Genomic DNA, 16899 nt, shown 5'->3' with positions numbered 1-16899 from the left:
AGGAGTGAAATATGGAATATGGCCCAGCCAAGGGTATAATGGTGGTTTATAACCCTACCACGGGGGTTAAACATGGTATTGTCCGGATGTGATGCTAAGTGATGATATGATGATAATGTTTCAGTTTAGAAATGCCAACAGATCTTCTTTTTGAAATAAGTTTATTTATTTTTTTCTGAAAATTTCGCTCTAATATTTTTGTACGAAGTTTTGTTTCTGCATTTTGAAAGTAAATGTTTTGTTCTGCTTATCAAATGTTATAAATGCTCATGTTTATATGCTAGTATATGCTCTCTGCTTGCTGAGTTGTTGATAACTCACCCCTTTAATCTTTATAATATTTCAGATGACATTAATGGTTTAGTTGAGGATCGGTATTAGAGTTTGTGGAGAAGATTAGCAGTGAATGGTTGTTGAGTATCTCGTGGTATTAGTGTTGCTGTTGGAAGTTATTTATGTTTCTTAAGTTTGCTTCAAAGGATTTAGACGGTTTATGAAGACTTATGTTAATGTTGCATTATTTCTAGTTTGTTATGTGAGACATGAAGAAGAGTTGATTTTATTTGTATTGTTGGATTGAAAATTGGATAGATGAGTTTATATGGTTTATTTAATTGAAGTATTTACATTCGATTTGAGGTTTGGGAAAATAGATATATTCTTGAATTTGGAAGTACTCTAGCCTTGTTAGAGTTGATTATCAGGTTTTATAAGTTAACTCTCCGGACTCTCGGGGGCGGGGAGTTACAAGGGCACTCCCACTCAGACATTGTTGTTACTCAACCCTATTTGGCATCATCCTCTTGAACACAAGACATGAAGAGAAATTGCACAAAACCTTCATAATTTAGCTCTATTTGGCATCATCCTAATGGACACGAAGAGAAATTGCACAAAACCTTGGTATGCATTCATAGGTCCATAGTATGGGTTTTAATGAATTGTATGTAGAGTTTTTTTTTTTTTTTTTTTTGAAACAGGAACAAATATTATAAATCCTCAACGGAGTCCGAATTACACATCTTATCCTGCACTAAAACATTGAAGATTACAAAAGGACCCCTTTCGATCCAAACCCTTTCTTCTCCAAGCAATAAAGCATGTTTTGCCAATAAATGAGCAACATAATTTCCTTTTCTAGGAACATAGCAGACTGACCATCATTCCTTTTGATGAAAAACCTGTTTTATATCATTGATAATATGCCCCATCCACGACTGATCTTCACCTTCCTTGTTGATCTTTTGAATAATCACAGCTGCATCTCCTTCAAATACTAGTTCAGAGAAAGAGAAAGAGAGGTTATTACTTATCTCGAGTGCTCTCCACAAGGCTAGACTCTCAGCCAAAGTAGGGTCATTCACATGCTGTTTCATGTCACACACAGATGCCAGAACCTCCCCATCTTCATCTCTAAACACAATGCCCATTCCCATTCTCTTGTTTTCAAAATCCATAGTCGCATCCCAATTAGCCTTTACCATGTTGGTGCTAGATTTTTTCCATTTCTTCTGCATTCCATGTGAACCACCACCTATTTCCAAAGGAACATTTATGTTGTTTTGTGCTGTTTTGTAATCCTCCAGACCCTCACCAGCCATCGAAATGACTTGTTTAGGATTGTAAAACTTGTTCTCGAAAATAAACCTATTCCTCTTTAGCCAGATCCTGCGCATAACCACTACCTTCCACTCAAGTTCTTCTCTCTTCAAATCATGAATCATTTTAATCCAAAGAGACATGAAATCTACTTCCTCATTTGCCCATTTCTTCACTGGACTGTTATTTTTTGCCCATACATCAGTAGCTGAAATACAATTCCATAATATATGGATCATTGATTCCTCACTTGAACCACATATTGGGCAAAGGGGACAATCAGCTATCTTTTTCTTGAATAAGTTACTTTTAGTAGGAAGAATATTGTTCAGAGCTTTCCACAGGAACATTTTAACCACTGCAGGCACTTCCAATCCCCACAATTGTTTCCACACAGCATCACTCTTTTCAATCTTTGAACCATCCCCTTGAAGTCTTCTTTTTCTCTCCATACCAAGGTGATATGCACTTCTCACTGTAAAACACCATCCTTGGTAAAGCCCCAAATCTGTTTATCACAAGTTCCCAACCTACCCAATGGTATCTGAAGAATGACAGTAGCCTCCTCATGTGAAAATAAGTTTCTGATCACCTCCTCCTTCCATGTCTTAGTAACTGGATTAATCAATTTGCTTACCTTCTCCTCCTTCCATTAACCCATCATTGGGGATTGTACACAATTAGTCACAGGGGTTGGCAACCATTTCTCCCCCCAGATTTTTACTTTGTTCCCATTACCCACTCTCCAATGCAACCCCTCCAGAGATCTTGCTGATAAAACACTTCTCCAAATAAAAGAAAGGTTGATCCCAATTTTAGCACTTAAGAAATCTGAATTTCTGAAATATTTCTCCCTGTAAATTCTGGCAACCAAAGATAAAGGATTAGTCAAGAATTGCCATCCTTGTTTAGCAAGCATAGCAGCATTCAAGGTTTCAATATCTTGAAAGCCCATGCCCCCTTTTGCTTTCTGCCTCCCCATTCTTTCCTAGTTCCGCCAATGCACTTTCTTTCCATTATCTTTGTGACCCCACCAGAATCTAGCATACAAGAAATTAAGCTCCTTACACAACGAACCAAGCAATCTGAAGACCCCCCAAAGTGTAAGAAGGGATAGCCTGCATCACATCTTCGATAAGGATTTCTTTCCCAGCTTGAGACAAAAAACTGTTTTTGCAACTATCAATTTTCTTCCACTCCTCCTTAACCCCTCTGAATGTGTTATATTTGGACTTGCCTGCCATAGTAGGTAATCCCAAGTATTTTTCATAGGATCCACAAACCACCCCACCTGCTGCAAGAATAATATTTCTTTTATCTGATGCAGTAGTGTTTGTACTAAAGAATAAGGATGATTTTTCCTTATTAAGAGACTGGCCTGAAGCTACCTCATATATTTTCAACAAAAGCACCACTGTCTCCATTCCTCCTCGTTAGCTCTATCAAACAAAACACAATAATCTATAAAGAGCAGATTATTGACTCTTAATCCACCTCTAGCCACTGCCACCCCTCTAATACAGCCTCTCTGGTCAGCTGAATTCAATAAAGAGCGGAGACATTCAGCACAAATAATGAATAGATAGGGAGAGATTGGTCTCCCTGCCTTAAGGAAATTACTTTTTTTACATGTTTCATTTTAATGATCTTCCTCGGGATCATTATGCCGCATATTGACTGTATGGACAATGAATGGCACGAGATTAGACTTGGAGAATGATCAATGTGCGACTTGTGATTAGACTGTTACTACTTTTAGTATCGTCCAAATTCGATTTCAAATTATAAGGGCCTGTGATGGGTTACCATAAACAGGACTTCAATAAACAATATATATATATATATATATATATATATATGGTGGGTCACGTACTTGGTACGACAAATCTAGCAGAATTAACCGACAAAATTAGCAGCAAATTTGTTAATGACTGACTCCATTTTATCAATTAGAATGTGCAAATAAAATGGCATGATTATCCGTATGATTTTCTTAGAAGACGGACACACTCTGTATATATATTAAGAATAATACTACTATGCCTCTTCAATTTGTCTATTTATTTTAATTGCTTGTCGTGCATTTATTTATTTTTTTAAAGTGACTATTAGTATATTGGTATTATTTTAAAAAAAAATGTTTAAACATGTTTAAAAGATGTTTGAAATAAAAAGTGAAAAAAAAAAGAGCAATTTGTGCTAGAGACACACCAAGTAGGCAAATTGAGGAGGTATAGTAACACCATTCATATATTAATATTCTGTAAGATTTTGATAAACGTGTATGATAATAATTATTTAAGAAATTAAAAAAAATACTTAGAAAAAAAAAACACTCAAATGACTGTTAACTTTAAGACTCGATTTGGATACAGAAACGCCATCAACCTATCTCATCTCATTCTTATAATTTTTCTAAACTCCCATATAATATATAATAAACAATTCAACTTTTTCAAATCTTTAAATAATAATAATAATAATAATAATAATAAATATTTTATTCAACTCATATGAACTATCTCATCTCATTTCATCTCATCTTACTATCCAAACGAGCCACCCTGAACGGGTCTAACAATGTACATCTAATTAGAGCACTAGCATTAGTTCTATATATGCATATTTAAAGTCACATCTTTTAAAAATTGATTTCACATATTAAGAAAAACTCTTACATTGAATTATGCATCTTTGAACTAAATAATAATAAAATATTATTTTTTTTATTTTTTTTAAATTATTATTTTTATATATTTTACAATTGGTACCATGTGCTCAAAAATACAAATTCCATATATCTAAATATTACCTATTTCATATATCAAAATGACTAATTTTATCAATAAAAATTAATATGTACTAAAAAAACATTTTGTATCATCAACTTAATACAAATTTCATATATCAAAATCATCTTAATACAAATTCAAGTTCTATAAAGTTAATTTTAATGGGCCGGCTAAGAGAGAGAAAAAATAGTAAAATAATGTTTGGAGAATGAATCATAACTATGCAAAATTTTAAAGATGTATAATTTAATTAGATCAATTTAAGGAGATATTATACAAATATAAAGATAAATATAATAAAGATGCATCATCTATTACGAATGCTCAAAGTCATCTAAGTCATTTGATTGTCCAACAATATGCTCGACGGGTCTAACAGTGTACATGATTATTTGTGTTTTAGTTAAAAAATTCTAAAGTGGGTGGAAGTCACCCTTGAAATTATGTACATACGCGCTTGAAAACAATGCATTCCGTAAACGATAGCTAGTTGACGCTGCATCTACTTTGAAATTTCTATCTCGGGTTGAACAGTATTAGTACTACTTTTATTCTTTTTTATTTTTTTATTTAATAATTAAGGAAATGATTATTAATAAAATTGTATATTTTTTTAATGATTAAGGATGTTAAAAAATATTTAAAATAATAATAAAAAAATAAAAATTTCAAATATATTGTAAAATAATAAAAAGATAGTAAAAGAATAAGACAATCATTATCTTCGATTGAGTCAAGGAGAAGCGAAGCTACGTAGAACCTTCGTGTGCAAATTCATTACCCTATGCATTTTAAATTTCTTTCTTTTTGCATGCATTATTAATAGCTATCTCTATCCATTTACTACGTATATTATATTTGAAATTTTTATCATTTTATTTTATGTATTTTTTCAACATATTTAATTATTAAAAAGATTAAAAATATATATAATTTTATTAATAATCACTTTCTTGCTTTACTAGGCAAAGTTTTTTTATTCTTAATTAAATTTGTGACAAACTTTTGCCTTTGTACTTCATGTTCTTTATTCTCTGCAATATTCACTATATCAAATGGATTTCTTCGATCTTCCACTACAAGAAATTGGGTTTGTTGCGGCAAAATGTGGTCTGCTGTAAATAATATCGCCGCAATAACTAGTTATTAATGGCGATTTCTTGCTCGACGTGGGTTACAACCTGTGCGATTTTACTGAATCCTTTTGCAGTGATTTTTAACACATTTACGGCGCTAAATTGGCGCCGCAAGTATTATCCCAACTTTTGCAGTGACTTTAATGATAGTTAAGGCGAGTTATACCGCCGTAAAAGATTAAAAACTTATTCCGACGCTCAATTTCGCTGCAATCGTCATTTTAATGTAGACCTGCCGAAACCACAATTTCGATACAAGACCCTCAGGTTTCCCCCCAAATCCCGATTTCACAGTCGTCCCCAACTTCTTCTTCTCCATTTCTCTCTAGCTGCACATATAGCAAAACCCACTCAAAATTTTTGCCGTGTCCCTTCCACCGAATGAAACCACTATCATCGGCTCGGCTTCAGCCCAGTGATTATTGTGTGTTGTTATTACTCTGCTCCACCCCACTGAAAACTCAGTAATCGGCGTCTTTACTCGCATTTGCCGAGGCCACACCAGTGAAAAAGGTTCCATTTTTTCCACACCCTAAGGCTTTGTTCTTCATCATCGTCGGCCCGAGGCCTAAGTTAGTGGGTTGGAGTCGATTGTCCATCCCTTCGTCTCCGGTGTAGCATCGGTTGGAGTCGATTTCCCAAGGTATGAAACTCTGTTTTATATCTTAATGGTTCTTAATGAAACCCTAGCTTAATGTGAAGTAGAAACAGGGATGTTTTCCTATAATATTTATGCTTAGGTTTTGAGAAGCACACACATTGGACAATCCCGTAAGCGAGAGTGTGTTTCATCATGTGTTTGTGAGGAATATTAAACCATTCACATGGCTTTTTCCGATTGAACCACAAACTCCAGAATGCTTGGATGTTTTTCAAATGTTCTTAAGAGAAAACTAAATTCCCTTTCTGTAATTATTCTTCCTCTAAAATGACAGGCTCAAAATCAACCAAATATAACTTGGTATTGAGTTATGGACAGGACAAACTATACCCAATGATTTTTTTTTTTACTTGCATATAACAACAGCATTAGCATCTCATTAATTATATGCAATGGTTTAAAATTATCATTCTAAATGGATGCTGGATGAGGAATTGTTGATCAATTTGCTTGCTTGTATATAGTCCAATTTTCATAAAAAATCTTAGGATGGAGAGACAGTGCCGAGAGGAGGAGCTAAAAACTCGATCTTCAAAAAAGGGACAAGAGGCAGAGCAGGCAACACTAAACAGAGTACGATATTTCCTCCGATGTTTGTTGTAGAACAATTACATTGAGTTGATTTTGTTTATTTTCCTGAACGGTATATCTTGTTGATGAAGTCATCTTGGTCTTCCCATGCCTTGCTCATTATGGAGGAAAGACATTTTCGAGGAGTCATCACTTTGGAGGTAATTACAAATGTTCATACTTTTCTACGTTTAGATCTGAATTTTGTAACCATGTTGTTCCCCAAGTTTTTATGAGGCCTTTTTCTGTTTAAGATTCTATCATTGTCACTAATGCTGGACAGGATGTATCGAGGGTTCTCGGGTAATAAACTGTGCAATCAAAATGAAAATTTCATTAATTCTGGCAGGTGTATCAAAATATGGGCTAGTGGGGGGAATTTTCATTTGTATTATTAACGTTATTTTTACCTATAAAAAAAAAAAAGTTATTGTGGAGAATTTTTGCCTGATCTCTTGTAATTAGGCGTTCTCTCTAGCATACTCCCTGTGTACTCGAGCTATGCCTAATTATATATATTTACGACGATTTTGAGCGCTGAAAAAGACTTAATTTCTTGTAGCGTTCCTCTAAAAAATGTAGCCAAAGTCAGTCAACAGCTCTGCAACACTAATTTGGTTGTCAGAAAAATTAGAAACCAAAAATAAAAATCAAGTCAGTAAGTCAACAGCTTAAAATTAAATAAAAAAAAAAAGTACAAGATGAGAGAAGTTGCGCAGAACCTTCGTATGCCAGAAGTTGCCAAGTAAACCGAAAGTTGATGTTGTCTACCTGGAACTTTCCATCTCAGGTCGACCAGTACTACAAGTACTCCATGGCTAGCTTCTATTATATATACATACAGATTACCTCATGATATCTTCTGGTCTGACTGCGGCTCGAGTGTTGCAAGAGGGAAAATATAGAAGTATGAATTCAATTGTTTGGCTTTCTCTAATAAACAATGCTAATTATCAGCTGAAGCCTTTTTTTTTTTTTTTGATCGTGTGGTTTAGTCAATATTAATCGTTCTATCAATTTACAGGGACGAATCAACAATTATACAAAAAGTCTGTGGACGTATATCTAATGAGTTGAATTCTAAATTCTCACGTCATGATTACGATAAACTTGTAGCAATAGACTCCCATGTAGACGAAATGATGAAGTTATTGGATATGGAATCGAACGATGTCCGATTTGTAGGAATTCATGGGATGGGTGGCGTTGGTAAGACAACGCTGGCCGAAATCATTTATGATCGAGTTTCTTGTCAGTTTGAAGGAAGCAGCTTTATTCCTTGTATTAGAGAAAATTCTACTACTGCTCGTGATCTAGCTTCTTTACAAAAAGATCTCCTTTATATGATCATGCAAGAGGAAATACATGTATGCAATCATCTCCATGGAAGTAGGATGATAAGTAGCAGGATGCGGAATAAAAAGGTTTTTATCGTCCTTGATGATGTGGACAGTGAAAAACAACTAAAGGCATTAGCAGAGGATCGAAAATGGTTTGGTCCAGGGAGTAGGGTGATTATAACATGCAGAGGTAGTCATCTGTTGACAACACATGAAGTGAATGATATCCACAAGGTTGAGAAGCTTGAAACTACTGAAGCTTTGCAACTCTTTAGTTTATCAGCTTTCAAGAAAACCCATCCAATAGAGGATTACAAGGATCTATCTATGGACTTTGTAAATTAAACTCAAGGCCTTCCTTTAGCTCTTATAGTTTTGGGTCGTTTCTTGCGTACTAGAACAATATATGCATGGAAAAGTGAGAGAGATAAACTAAAAGCAATTCCTAATCCAGAAATTATGAATGTACTTCAAATAAGTTTTGATGGGCTGCAGGAATTGCAAAAAGAGTTATTTTTGGATATGGCGTGTTTCTACGAAGGACATAAGGACATATTTTCTGATATGTATTTAGAAAGATGTGGTCATTATCACATCGACCTTGATGTTCTCGTCGAGAAGTCCCTCATAAGCAAATCAAAATATGGATTGTTGTACGTGCATGATTTGCTAAAAGAACTGGGCAGGGAGTTCGCCGCGAATGCCCTGAAGAACCTGGACGACGTAGTAGACTGTTTTGTCACGAGGATATCTTTCACGTACTGAAGAATGATACTGTAAGTTGATTAGTGTAGAGACAAATATAAAAAGGTATATTTTCATTATAATTCTTGCTAATCCGTTGTTCTTGGTTACCAGGGAACAGATGCAACTAAAGGCATAGCCCTGGATTTTTGTCCTAGAACGGAAGATCAGAGACTCAACGCCAAAGCATTTTCAAAGATTAGAAAATTGAGATATCTTAAATTCTATGATTCCCGAACTTCAAAATGGCGTGGAAATCCTTTAAAACACATGCCAACTAATGAGTTGAGATTTCTAGAGTGGCCTGGATATCATTCGAAATCCTTCCCGAGCAGTTTCCAACCAAAAAATCTTATTGTACTAAGGATGCCTTTTAGTCGTTTCAAACAACTATGGAAGGGTTCGATGCAGGTAAGTTTCTCACTCGTATAAATACATATTCATCTTAATAATTGCCCGTTAATTTTCCAAACAAGTTAATATATTTATGTTTTGATCCAATTAACAACTTGTTTATAACAGGTTTTAGACATTTTGAAGGAATTTAATCTGAGTTATTCTGAGAACTTGATTGAAATACCAGATTTGATTGGAGTCCCAAATCTTGAGAAAATAAACCTGGAAGGTTGTAGAAGCTTGCGTGAGTTGCACCCATACATCGGAAGTCTCAAAAAATTAAAAGCATTGGCATTTGAAGAATGTTCAAGCCTTGAGAAGTTACCAGACCTGAGTAGTTTGGAATGCCTGGCCTATCTTGGGGGACAGGAAACTGCTATAACACAAATACCATCTGTCAATCTAATGGCCAAGAGCATCCGTTCGTTTGATCTTCAAGGATGCAAGTTGATGCGACTTAAATCAAGAGATCCCATCTATCATATCGGATCATTTGTAGAATATCAGAAGGAATATATGATCACGTAGAAACAGCGTACATTGATTTTGACATCAAAGGAGAAAATATTTTAGACATGGCAGGTGGAGTTGTTTCGGCTTTAGATGACGATTTGGTGAGTCTCTCTCATTCTTTTCTTTAGAAACAAATAAAATATGTCAGAAAAATGCTTTAATAAAAAAGTATTTCTGTAACACCCCGTATTTTAGTGTAATTTTTTTACTGAATGATTTTTATTATTTATTCAAAAATTTATTCTCTTGTTTTAAAATTGTTGGGTTTATAGTTGTGTTATTTTTATGATTTTAATTCTGTGAAAATTATTTTTGAAGTGCTTTCTCTAAATTAATTATTTTTATGCGTTTAAATTTCTTCTCAAATTAAATTAACTTGTTGTGGGGTTTAATTATTTATTTTCATTTTAATCATTACGTTTGAATTATTTTATTTTACTTGCTGTTTTAAAATCGTTTCCGTTGGATCTTTTTTTTGTGACCCAAGATTTGAGGATTTGGACCTTATTTCTTTCCCTACATTTTTTTTCTCTTTTCTCTTTTTTTTGTGACCCAAGATTTGAGGATTTGGACCTTAGATTTTTGAGGTTAGATTTCTAAAGACGAAAGAGAGTTTAGAGCGATGTCGGGTTTGCAATATTAGATGGTAGGAATGACTATATGTGCTGATTAATGATATGACTAAGAATGGGTAAAACCATGTGTGCAGTACCAGAAAAGTTTAAAGGTTTAATTGGAAATTATTATTTTTATTTAACTTGAATTTATTTGGTTTTGTTTGATTTTATTTTATTTGAATTGAAATTATATTATTATATTTATTAAGTTTATTTTGTTTTGTTCGTTTCGTTCGAAGCTGAAAAGCAGGTTAAGGATTAAGTTATGGCAGGATGATGGTACGACTGAGAACGCTTTTGTTATTTTTAGCAGAGTAAGCTTGAACTTTTATCAAATTGGTGTGCATTTATAATATCAAGGTTTGAAAGGAACGTCATAGTCTGGGTGATCTATTTGGGGAGTAAGATATTTGAGATTTTCGATTTCATGGATGTATGACACGAGGGTTTAGAATAGAAGATTGTAAGTTCAACAAACTTTAAAGATAGACTTACAGAAATTTCACCAAAAGTTTAAGGTTTTGTAGATTTTAGGAAATGATTGTTATCATTTAATGTTTAGATTTTGAAAACTTTGGGAGTCAATTGTTTTATTATTGGATATAAGTTCATCGATCTTACAGATTTCGGAAAATGATTCTTATATAATTTAAGATCTTAGAATTGCAATTTGAAGGACTGATTTATAATGAGATTGAAATTTTTTTAATTCTGCAAGCTTGGAGTGTTAGCTTGATTTATTTTGGAGACTGATTAATCTGTGACCATTAATGGGGTTGATCGAAGTTGAGTTATTAATATAGGAAATTTTAAGGGAATTATTTCTTAGAGGATTGAAGGTATTGGTCTAGTTTGGATAATAATTGTTATTAATTCGAGGTTTTAGTGGTAGGTTTTGGGATTAGATCCATAGCAGATTTAAGGATATTAGTTGGTGCAGATCCAGGAATTAATTCTTGGTGAGTTTGAGGAAAGTGTGTAATAGTTCATGGTTTTGGAGATAAAGAATTTTTCTACCTAATGTGGTGAGAGTTTTTTTTTGGTTAGTAGGCGTTGAGCTACCTCGTACTCAATGGTATTATGTTGGGTTATATTTAAGGATTCAAACCTTATGCTGATCTTAAGGAATTAGAGATTAAACTTTTGGTGGTGCGGAATTAGGATATAATTCTTGTTGATTTTGAGATAATAGGTCTGGATGATGGAAATGTTTATTGATGTTTAACTTTGGAAGTGGCTAATAGGTTACCAACCTGTAGAATTCAATTAAGGTTTGTGAGTTTTAACATAAGAGTCGATTGAGGTTAGCGCAGATCGTGTTACGAAAATAGTAATAATCATTGGGATTCCTTGGATGTTGTGTAAAGGCTCTTGTGGAAAGATGAGATTTTGGATAGTATTGCCACCCTAAGAATACTGGACGTGTTGTGCCACTGGGAGACTAATACGAGTATGATGGAATTGCCTATGAAAATAGACTTGAGAGAACATTACTCATGCTTGTTGGGAGTTGTTGTTGGTATGGTCTTTTCGAGCGTGTTTTGAGTTGTATCTGGCATCCTGCTTTAGCGTGATGTTTGACCTTACAAATTTCGAGGACGAAATTTTTTTAAGGGGGGAAGGATGTAACACCCCGTATTTTAGTGTATTTTTTTTTATTGAAAGATTATTGTTATTAATTTAAAATTTATTCTCTTATTTTAAAATTGTTGGATTTTTAGTTGTGTTATTTTTATGATTTTAATTTTGTGAAAATTATTTTTGAAGTGCTTTCTCTAAATTAATTATTTTTATGCGTTTAAATTTCTTCTCAAATTAAATTAACTTGTTGTGGGGTTTAATTATTTATTTTCATTTTAATCATTACGTTTGAATTATTTTATTTTACTTGCTGTTTTAAAATCGTTTCCGTTGGATCTTTTTTTGTGACCCAAGATTTGAGGATTTGGACCTTATTTCTTTCCCTACATTTTTTTTCTCTTTTCTCTTTTCTTTTTCTTCTTTTTTTTCTTTCTTTCTTTTTCTTTTTCTCCCCCCTGCTGCCGCGCGGACGTTTCTCTCTCTCTCTCACGCCGTGCAACCGTTCCTCACCCAGCCCACCGCCGTCGCGCCGCCGTGCGCGACACCGCCCACCCCATCGTGCTCCCCACCGGCCGGCGACCTCCCTCTCCGATTTCCAGCCCCAGCCGCGCCGCCGTTAGCCTCCACGCACCACACGAAGCCGCGGCATTCCTTGCGCCGCTGCGCCGCCGTCGTTCCACCACCTGCCACCATCTTCCTACCACTTCATCCCTGACCTCTTGGCAACCCTTTGGACCCAACCCCAGCTCCGATCCGTCACCGGTGAAGCCCCACCAAGTCCATTTACGATTTGTACGTTTTTGGCCTTAAAACACCATTTGCGCCGTCATCCACGGCAAACCACCACCACCATTGGCTTCACCGACCTCTCTAGGCCCTACCCTATCATTTTGGGGTCTTCGTTTGTCTCCGTTGAAAAGTGGGTATTTGTGACCCACGGCCACAGTGTATTTTACACTGTGGTGTTGCTCAGACGTCGCCTTTTTCAGTTTCGTGATCCTTCGGAAATCATTATATAGCAATGTAAGTATTTTTTTCAAAGAATTCTCGTGAATTTAATGTATTTTTGCACTAGCACATTACACTGTATTTTAATTGCTGGTTGGTTTTGCCGGACTGAGTCCGAGGAGTAACGGGGTTGATTGGATTGGGTGATGGAGTTGTTAGTATGATTGGTTTAGACTATGAGATTTGTTGGCTGTTCGGGTTTAAATATTGGTGTTTTGTGTATGACGTGGGTTGTGGTGGATATTGGTGATTTTATGAAGTAATGATATACTTTGGGATTATGAGGATTTTTAAGTTTTGAGAAATTAAGATAGATTATTTTAGAAGCTTAGGCTTAAATATGGAAATCCGTAATTGGTTGAAAACTTACGGAAATTGTGTGATTATTTTTTTATAGGTGACGATTATTAGTCGACTCAACATTTTTTGAAGAAATTTCTGAAAAGCTAAGAAGTCCAGGTAAGCGGGGTTTATATACTAGTTTTGCATAAAATAAATGAAAGGAGGTTGACTTTGAGAATAAATGTGTTTATTTTTGAAAGAGATGATCTGAAAACAACCTCAAATGTTTATTCTACATATGCATAAATTCTATATAAGGGAAAATGTTTTTCTGTCATGACTAGTGTAGACATGAGCAAGTTTTGTGTACTTTATTTCTGAACTATGTAAAAGAGCGAATATGAAAATCTGGAAGTTTTGTTATGAACAAATGAGAATATTTTGTTTATGTTTATCTCGAACATGTGAAATGATCTGAAGCCTTTCAATGTTTTGTTTTGATATGAGGTATCATCTGAGAATCTTGGCATGATGTTCTGATTCTGTATATGATTGTAACCGGATTTTCGATGAAATCCGTTCTGTTTCTGTTAAGGCCCAGCCACGGGTATAATGGTGGTTTATAACCCTACCACGGGGGTGAAACATGGTATACGGCCCAGCCACGGGTATAATGGTGGTTTATAACCCTACCACGGGGGTGAAACATGGAAAATGGCCCAGCCACGGGTATAATGGTGGTTTATAACCCTACCACGGGGGTGAAACATGGAATATGGCCCAGCCACGGGTATAATAGTGGTTTATAACCCTACCACGGGGGTTAAACATGGTATTGTCCCGATGTGATATTAAATGAAGATAAGATTATAATGTTTCAGTTTAGAAATGTCAACGGATTCTATTTTTGGAATAAGTTCATTTTTCTGAAAATTTCGCTCTAATGTTTTTGTACAAGTTTTGTTTCTACATTCTGAAAGTAAATGTTCTGTTCGGCTTATCAAATGTTATAAATGCTCATGTTTACATGCTAGTATATGCTCTCTGCTTACTGAGTTGTTGATAACTCACCCCGTTAATCTTCATAATATTTCAGATGACATCGATGGCTCAGCTGAAGATCAGTATTAGAGTCTATGGAGAAGATTAGCATTGTTTTGTTGTTGGGTATCTCATGATATTAGTATTGGTGTTGGAGGTTAATTATCTTTCTTAAGTTTGCTTCAATGGATTTAGACGGTTTATGGATACTTATGTTAATGTTATATTATTTCTAGTTGTTATTTGAGACATGAAGAAGAGTTGATTTTATTTGGGTTGTTGGATTGAATATTTGATAGATGAGTTTATTTGATTTATTTAATTGAAGTATATACGTTCGATTTGAGGTTTGGGAAAATGGATAAATTCTTGAATTTGGAAGTACTCTAGCCTTGTTAGAGTTGATTATCAGGTTTTATGAGTTAACTCTCCGGACCCGCGGGGTCGGGGTGTTACAATTTCATTTCACAAATAGAAAAATTAATCATCGCCTTGCCATTGCTTTATTTTTGCTGCAATTAACATCTCTTTTTGAAATTGTTTTTACAGAACATGATAAGTGGATGGTGGTTGGGATTCCATATGATCCCAAAGTGGGTCCAGTATAAAAGTGATGGCTCCTCTATAAAGATAGATTTGGATGCTAATACGAATCCGGAGATGGGGTTTGCTTTCTTTATTGTCTGTGATTCTGATCAATTCTTTTCCAATTATCAATTAGGATGTAATTCAATTTCTTCGTTATTCAAGGGATGGATTATAAATACGTCAGAGGTGAGGCTTACAATAGTGGATGAAGAATATTATGTGGAATATAATTGTTCGCATTACAATTTAATACCTCCTATCTTGAACGTATCTTTGGGTAAGCGAATTGGATTCTTGGCATATATACCGGCGGTTTTGCGATTTTTGGATATACGGAGGGTGATTAAGATTTCATTTGATACATGTTGGTCTTATCCCAAAGGTCCTCTACAAGATGTAGAAGTGAAAGAAAGCGGGGTGCATTTAGTATGTCCAGATGATGCTAATTCAAAGTTTTTTTAATAGCATTGCTCCTTTTGGTCGTTCGGGATCTTCAAATTCCGATTTCCATCGACATGGGACATTCTGCGTCCTTTTGGAAAGAAAAAAAAAGACGAGGAACATTATGTGTATATGTTCCGCGACCCCAGTGAGCCGGCGTAATCGATCCGAACCGACATGTGTAAAGTCGGTTCCTCAACCCAACTAGTATCGGGTTTGTTCTTCAGGTGTTAAACGACCGAACTATAAATTTGTTCTTACATTTTCTGTTCTCTCGAAGCCTAGCCTCCAAATCCAACTTGCCGCTCATTGTCGCCGTCCCATTGGTGCACTTGCAGGTGTAGGGGATTCAGATCATCTCCTTCACGAACAACATTTTGTCAACTGGGCTGGAGGTGGGGAAGTTGTTTGCACCCGTTAAGCATTTCGATACTACATCCTTTTTATACTAATGACAAATGCTATATTTGTATGATGTTGTAGTGGGTGGACTGTTTAAACTGGAGGGAGGGTACAGAATGAAATTAACAACATCTTAGCAGTAAGTTTGTATTGTGCTCAGGATCACATTTTTCTTTTAGTTGACAACATCAAGTTATTTATTGGGATTGGGATTGAGATCAGATGCACACATAATCGATGGCACATTTTCTAGAGGACGGCAAATCCTCACACTAATCAGTTATGATATATAAAGAATTTAAGATATATTACATGGGTGAGAATATACATAAAGTCTGCATATTAATATTTGAGGATGCACGGACGTCCCGTCCTCTTCCATAAAACAATATGTGAGGATATTGCACTCTAGGGTTGCACTCAACCATAGAAGGATCTCAAATTAGACATTCATTCCCTATGTACTAAATTCCAGGGATTTTATCCTTACTATGGAAAGTAAAGCAAAACCATCTTAAAAACAGGATTTACCCATTGATTGCTTCCAGAAACTGCCAAACATTTGAACTCTGCCTCTCCTCCAAAGACTGTTGAAGGAAACATAATGTCATGGAAGTCAGACAAAGTGCTCAGTACTGCTCAACCTTTGACCACAATTATCACTCGTGTTTCAATTAATAAATAGATTATTAAAAGAAAAAAGCAAGGAAAGATGGGAAAAGTTGGAGGACTGACTCTTCTACATGTCTGAACTATATCTGACTATGATATTTGAGCACTGCCATGAACTTCTTGCCACCATTATTTAAAATCCAGTTATCTACTGACCAAAGTCTCAAAACATGAAGATTAATGGAGGAAATTAAGCACAGGCATACCTTCCTGAAGTACCTCTTAAGCAATAACTCACTCACCACTCCACACATGCCATAAAAGTAGGGTAAGTTTGACATCACTTACAGATTATATTAAATCTCGTATAAGAATATGATTCTCCAATCCAAATAATTAGCAAAATGGTTCAGAAAAAGAATTAGCAAAAAGATTCTCCAACCCAAAGTTTGATCATCGGTTTATGATAAAAACAAAAAACAAATATTTCCAAAAAATATATTAAAAGAGAGGATATATATATATATATATATATATATATATATATATAATTATAGCTAGGCAGCTTGCTGTAAA

At 35.0% G+C, this 16899-nt stretch overlaps 1 pseudogene; it reads right to left on the bottom strand.

The window, feature by feature from the left end:
- LOC118346095 overlaps positions 1 to 16664 on the bottom strand; it is a 36537-nt pseudogene extending 19873 nt beyond the window's left edge.
- Between the last annotated feature and the right edge of the window lie 235 nt (positions 16665 to 16899).

The sequence above is a fragment of the Juglans regia genome, unplaced genomic scaffold (genome assembly GCF_001411555.2).
Source record: "Juglans regia cultivar Chandler unplaced genomic scaffold, Walnut 2.0 Scaffold_674, whole genome shotgun sequence".
Lineage (NCBI taxonomy): Eukaryota > Viridiplantae > Streptophyta > Magnoliopsida > Fagales > Juglandaceae > Juglans > Juglans regia.
Note: the sequence above shows the minus strand (reverse complement) of the source record. Positions and strands in the feature narration are given on the sequence as shown.